We start from the raw sequence: 6474 nt of genomic DNA on the forward strand, positions 1-6474 counted from the left end.
GGAATTTTCAGAGATTTGAGCCAAGTTTTCATTAAACAATTCATCAGTGGAAAAGTACACGAAAAAAGATCGGCTTACCGCATGAGTATTGTATAGAAAGCAAAGGAATCCCTTAGAGATTACCTGAATAGATTCAAAAAGAAGGCCTTGAAGGTCCTAGATCTTGACGATAAAGTGGCTATGATTGCTCTACGGCACAAGACTAAGGACAAATTCTTCAAAATATCTCTAGCTAAACGTCCACCAGAAAATATGCTATAGCTCTAGAGTAGGGCCGAAAAATATATCCAAGTTGAGAAAAGTATGAAGAAGACAGTAGTAAGCAATGAACCCAATGGTGGCAATAAATGAAAAACGGACCAAGAGTACGATGCCATGGACAAGTATCCTTGAGCTGGAAAGAACTCTGGTCCCCCTTCCAAGAAGAATCAAGGACCAAGGTTCACTGAATACGCAAGGATGAATGCGCAAAAGAGCCAAATACTGATGAAAATTGAGAAAGACAAGGATTTTAGATGGACGAAGCCACTAAGCGGAGACCCCGATAAGAAAGACAAGAACCAATTTTGTAGGTTCCATAAGGATGTTGGTCATGACACAACGACTATAGGAAACTCAATGACGAGATCGAGTATCTTATCTGAAGAGAAAAGTTTGGAAGGTTCACCAAGGGTGAAAATGGTGGAGGCTAGAAAAGAGATTATGATCAAAGAGGTAAGGACCGAGGTTTAAACCCACATCCCAGAGGGCCAATGATCAATATGATCTCCGAAGGGCCAACGGCCGCTGGGACAACAAAGAACTCTCAAAAGTCTTATATTAGAGAGGTGACGAGTATAATCAGAGATGCACCCAAGTATGATAAAACGGAAATGACGCTTGAATTCGGTGACCCCGACCTTGAGGGTTTGGAATTTCCTCAAGACGATCCTCTGGTTATCACACCAATAATTGGAAATTATTCTGTAAAGAGAGTACTTGTAGAAAATGGAGCTCCCGTAGACATTTAGTTCCACGACATGTTTATGAGGATGGGGTACAATGACACCCAACTGACCCCTCGGACGCCGCCATTTACGGGTTCAATAGAATGGAGTGCCAGGTCGAAGGAGAAATACAACTTCTCATGACTATTAAGGAAGATCCAAGAGAGGCCACACAAATATTAAACTTTGAGGTTGTCAAAGCAGCCTCTACCTACAACATAATTATGGGGAGAACCGGGATTCATGCATTTAAGGTCGTGCCTTCGACCTACCATATGGTACTCAAGTTCCTAACACGAAACGGTCATGGAGAAGAGAAAGGAGATCAGAAAATGGTCCGATATTGCTATGTAGTTGCATTTAGGCCAGGTGGAACTGAGGGCAGGTCATCCCAATATAAGACATGGATGTTCGTGAGAACGATGAACTTCGGGGGAAGCCAGCTGATGACTTGGTCCCAATTTCCTTAGACCCGTTAGACCTTGATAAGGTCACCTATATTGGAGAATCCTTGGGGAAACCCCTGAGGGACCAATTGACAACATTCCTACAAGAGAAAAATGATGTGCTTGATTGAACAGTGGCTGACATGCCTATAAATCACAGGTTGAATGACGATCTGACTCAGAAGGTCGTACAACTGAAGAAGAGAACTTATGCCCTTGACAGGTTGGAAGCCATTAAGTAGGAGGTTGAGGAGCTCCTTGAAGTTGGATTTATCGAGAAAGTACAATTCCCAGACAGGATGGCTAACCCTGTGATGATCAAGAAAGCCAATGAGAAGTGGAGAATGTGCATCGATTTCATTAACCTCAACGATGCATGTCTTAAGGACTGCTAACCTCAACCAAGTATTGACACCCTAATCGATGCTACTGCTGGGCACAAAATGTTAAGATTCACGGAAGGCTTCAGCGGTTATAATCAGATTAAAATGCACAAAGATGACACCCATAAGGTATCTTTCATAACCGACTTAAGTGTCTTTTGATATTTTGTTATGGCTTTTAGACTAAGGAATGCAGGAGCCACATATCAAAGTCTGGTGAAAAATATATTCACCTATCTAATTGGAAAAACCTCGGAGGTTTATGTTGACGCCATGTTAGTGAAAAGCCTAGCCAAGGCCGACCATATTAATCACCTCAGAGAGGCATTCAAAATGCTGAGGCACTACAAGATGATGCCGGCCATGTTCATCTCTGAGTCAGGAGGCAAATGCCTACCTTTATTCAGACCTTGAATAAGGTGAAGAATTTTGAGTGGACATCTGAAAGCCAAGATTTCTTTGAACAGCTGAAGAAGTACATGACTAAAGCCCAGTTGTTGGCCACATCGAGTCTGAGGGATATTTTTTACTTATACCACGCGGTCACTAAGCAAGTCGTGAGTGCCATCTTGGTAAGGGAAGAATAAAAGGTTCAAAAACCTATATACTATATGAGCAAGGTGCTCTACGGAGTGGAGTTGAACTACTCCACCACTGAGAAGTTTGCACATGCCGTAATAATAGACTTGAGGAAGTTGTGCCCATACTTTCAGGGCAACAAAATTGAAGTCATGACGGACCAACCTTTGAGGAACATCAGCCATAGACCGAAAGCAGTGGAAGGCTCGTCAAGTGGGCAATTGAGTTGGATGAATTTGACATTAAGTACAAGACTCGAACAGCCATCAAAGCTCATGCATTAACAGACTTCATGGTCGAATGTACCATTAATGACCAAGAAGTCGAGGGGCAAGAGTAACTCCAAGAAGAGAGGAATACTTGACTCTGAAAGAGTATTGGGCTCTTCATTTTGACAGAGTGTCCAAAATAAAATCTAGTGGTGCAATCCTAGTCTTGCAAAACCCTGAAGGGCTTTTGATTGAGTATTCTTTGAAGTTGGACTTCCAAACTACGAAAAATGAAGCAGAATACGAAGCTTTGATAGCCGGCTTAGGCTTGGCTAGAGCCGTGAGGGCCAAAAATCTTAAATTTTGTGGAGACTCAAGACTTGTTGTTGCTCAAGTCAATGGAGAGTTTAGAGCTAAAGATGATGTCATGGCCAAGTATCTAAGGGTCGTGAAAGAAATATTGACTCAGTTTGATGAATGGTATGTAGAACATGTTCCGAGAGAAGAGAACACTACGACTGATGCCCTTTCCAAGTTCGCCTCATCTGAAATCGAACACTATCCAAGAACTATCTACTTCCAAGTCCCGAGGACCCCGATAATCCATATCAAAAAATTGATAGCACCATTTAGCTTAACTAGCTACTGGATTGATCCCATCAAGAACCACCTTGAGACAGGTTGGTTCCCCGATGATGCTCAAGAGGCATGCAAGCTATCAGTAAGAGCATTGAGGTACTCTCTAATTGAAGGCCTTCTGTACAAAAGTTCTTTTGTGATCCCATATTTAAAGTGCTTAAGACCTGATGAGGCAGATGTGGCACTGAAGGAAACCCATGAAGGGATTTGTGGGTAGCACTTAGGGAGAAGGACCCTCACTCACAAAATAACTTGATTGGGGTTTTACTGGCTAAAAATGTTAGACAATGCAAAGGTTTATGTGAAGAAGTGTGATAGAAGCTAGAGGCACGCTCATGTAGTTCGACAGTCCCCAAAGAGGCTCACGTTCATTAGATCTCCCACTACTTAACTTAGTGGATTGAAGCCAAGACACTGGCTAAGATAACCACCAAGAAGATTTCCCAATTTTTATGGGAGAATGTGATATGTAGATTTGAAATCCCACGCATCCTTGTTACGGATAATAGGCGACAGTTTGACAATGAAGAATGTAAGGAGTATTGTAATGACAACAACATAGAACTCTGATTTACCTCGGTTGCTCATCCTCGAGCAAATGGGCAAGCACAAGTTGCTAATCGGATCATTCTTGATGGACTGAAGAGCGAATGCTCAAGAAACACTTGGGTGGACGAATTGCTACCTATACTTTGGGTATATCATACTACTTGCAGAGTTACAACTGAAGCTACCTTATTCATGTTGGATTATGGAGCCGAGGAAGTAGTGCCCCTTTAAATCACCCACGGATCACCGATGGTTGAAGCATATGAACCAGAAACTAATGAAGAAGGCAATAGGCTCTCCCTCGACCTCATTGACGAGGTTTGAGATGAAGCCAATGTCCGTAATGCAGAGCATCAGCCTAGAGCCTCCCTTTATTACAATAGGAGGGTTAAAGAAAGGTTTTTCCATAAAGGAGACTTGGTCTTGAGGAAGATTGAGGCATCATGAGTTGGTGAGAAAGGGACACTAGCCCCAAATTGGGAAGGACCTTACAAGGTAGGGGTGAGCAAAAAACCGAATTGAAACCGAAACCGAACCCAAACCGGCCAAAACCGAACCGAAAAAACCGAAATCGAAACCAAACCGGCGGTTGCGGTTTTTAATTTTTAAAAACCGAGACTTTCGGTTCCGGTTCCGGTTATAGGTTAAAACCGAACCGACTAAAACCGAACCGAACCGATTATTAAAATAAATAAATAAATATATAATTTATATAATTTATATGTATTCTTAAAATTAATACTTGTTGTTTATTATTATTATTATTATTATTATTATTATTATTGTTGTAAGTTGCAAGCTAGTGAGTGATGCAGTGTCGGTACCTAGAGGTATTTAAAAAGTGATTATACTGTAACATAATATTATAATACTATATACGAAAATTACAATTTACAAGAGAAGAGGCAGAAAGACTATACACGCATAAGAGATAAAATTAAAATAAACCACATATGACCATGATTTATATTGACGTTTAAGTTAAACTATTTATCAAATCAATGCAATATCCCAGTAAAGCGAGAATGATAATGAGAATTATTAATAGACAAAACTGCATATTCCAGTGACTAAGAGCACTACAGCATATTTACCAGCTTCATTCATGTTATTGGAAGGTTCTTTCCGCTTCCCTTTCCCGTGATGAGGTTTGTTTTTTATTTTCATCCGGTTTTAAAACCGAAACCGAACCGTTACAAACCGAACCGGGGTTTTGAAACCAAAACCGAAACCGAACCCGAACCGGTGGTTGCGGTTTTCGATTTTAGAAACCGGGGATCTATGGTTCCGGTTCCGGTTTTACCCTAAAACCAGACCGAACCAGCCCATGCTCTACCCTATTACAAGGTCAAGAAGACACTAGAACGAGGATCCTGCAAGCTAGAAACCTTGAGCAGTGATGATGTGCCTCGAACTTGAAATGCTTCAAACCAGAAAGTTTATTATATCTAGCATCATAAGATGACATTAAGTCAAATAAAGTCTATGTTTTATACTCCAACCGACCAAAGAAGGCTGATGAACCTCCAATGAAGGCCATAGGCTGACCGCCGACCTAAGAAGGCCGACCACCCTCCACCTGAACACTAAATTTGAAGTATCAAACTCACACTAAAGAAAATATGCCTGTGAAGCCAACTTTATCAAGATTTCTTTAAGTCATGAAGACCCGATCGTGAAATTGCTCCATCACTCTTAAGTATTAAGGACATGAATAAAGTGCGATCTGTCTTGTACACAGTTAAATCCAATCTTGAAAAACTGAACCCAATCTCCTAAACATCCGACTTTTGATAAAGGAGAATTATTGATGGTGAAGATACTCCTAAAAATAGAAGAGCACAAAGGGATGTCCAAACTGATGACAGCCAAACATAAAACTGGTGATCATCCTCCAAGCATTTGTATACAGTTGACGAGGGTGAACCTTGAGCTCAACTAACAAATAAAAGGATGGACCGGGAACCTCAACCTAGCCTCAAAGGCTCCTTTAAAAACACATAGCTTCACTTGATCCCAGTTACAACTTCTGTCGATATATCTCGACTCACAAACTTTAAATACAACTTAGAAAGCTATATTTTTCCTTGAGTTCCCTCACATCTGACTCACTCATTTTACATGAATGATAGAAGGAGTCGGATCAGTATTGTTCTGGAAGGCATCTGCCCCCTTGTTCAACGAATTCTTCAGAATATCAAAGAAAATATTATGAAACAAAAGCGGGACAAGAACGCTACCTTTGTATCCTTCTAGAAAGATACAGGGGGATTACAATTGTCTTAGTGATGGTACTACTTTGCTTCTTAGGAGACATAAATGTGCATTCACTCAACATACCTTCCTTATTTGATGCATCTTGTGCAGTTTCTCCCTCTATACTCATAGGATCCTTATACTCTAGGGATTTGGTTTGGAGATTTTGAGACTCTATAATTGGATCTAGAGGATGGTTATAAATTTGAGAGAAAATAAATTCATGGCCTCTTAACATAACTTGATCCTGTAGGATCTATGTGTAAAATCATCCAAGTGTAGTGAATCAATATCAATTAAATCAAGGACATTGTCAAATATACCACTGTTGGTAGATACATTCATACTTGAGAAGTCTGGCCTGTAGACATTTTCTGATGATTGTTCTGGCACTGATTCTCCTTGTTGTTCAGTGGTGACTAGTTCC

The sequence above is a fragment of the Apium graveolens genome, chromosome 1, assembly GCF_009905375.1.
Source record: "Apium graveolens cultivar Ventura chromosome 1, ASM990537v1, whole genome shotgun sequence".
Classification (NCBI taxonomy): domain Eukaryota; kingdom Viridiplantae; phylum Streptophyta; class Magnoliopsida; order Apiales; family Apiaceae; genus Apium; species Apium graveolens.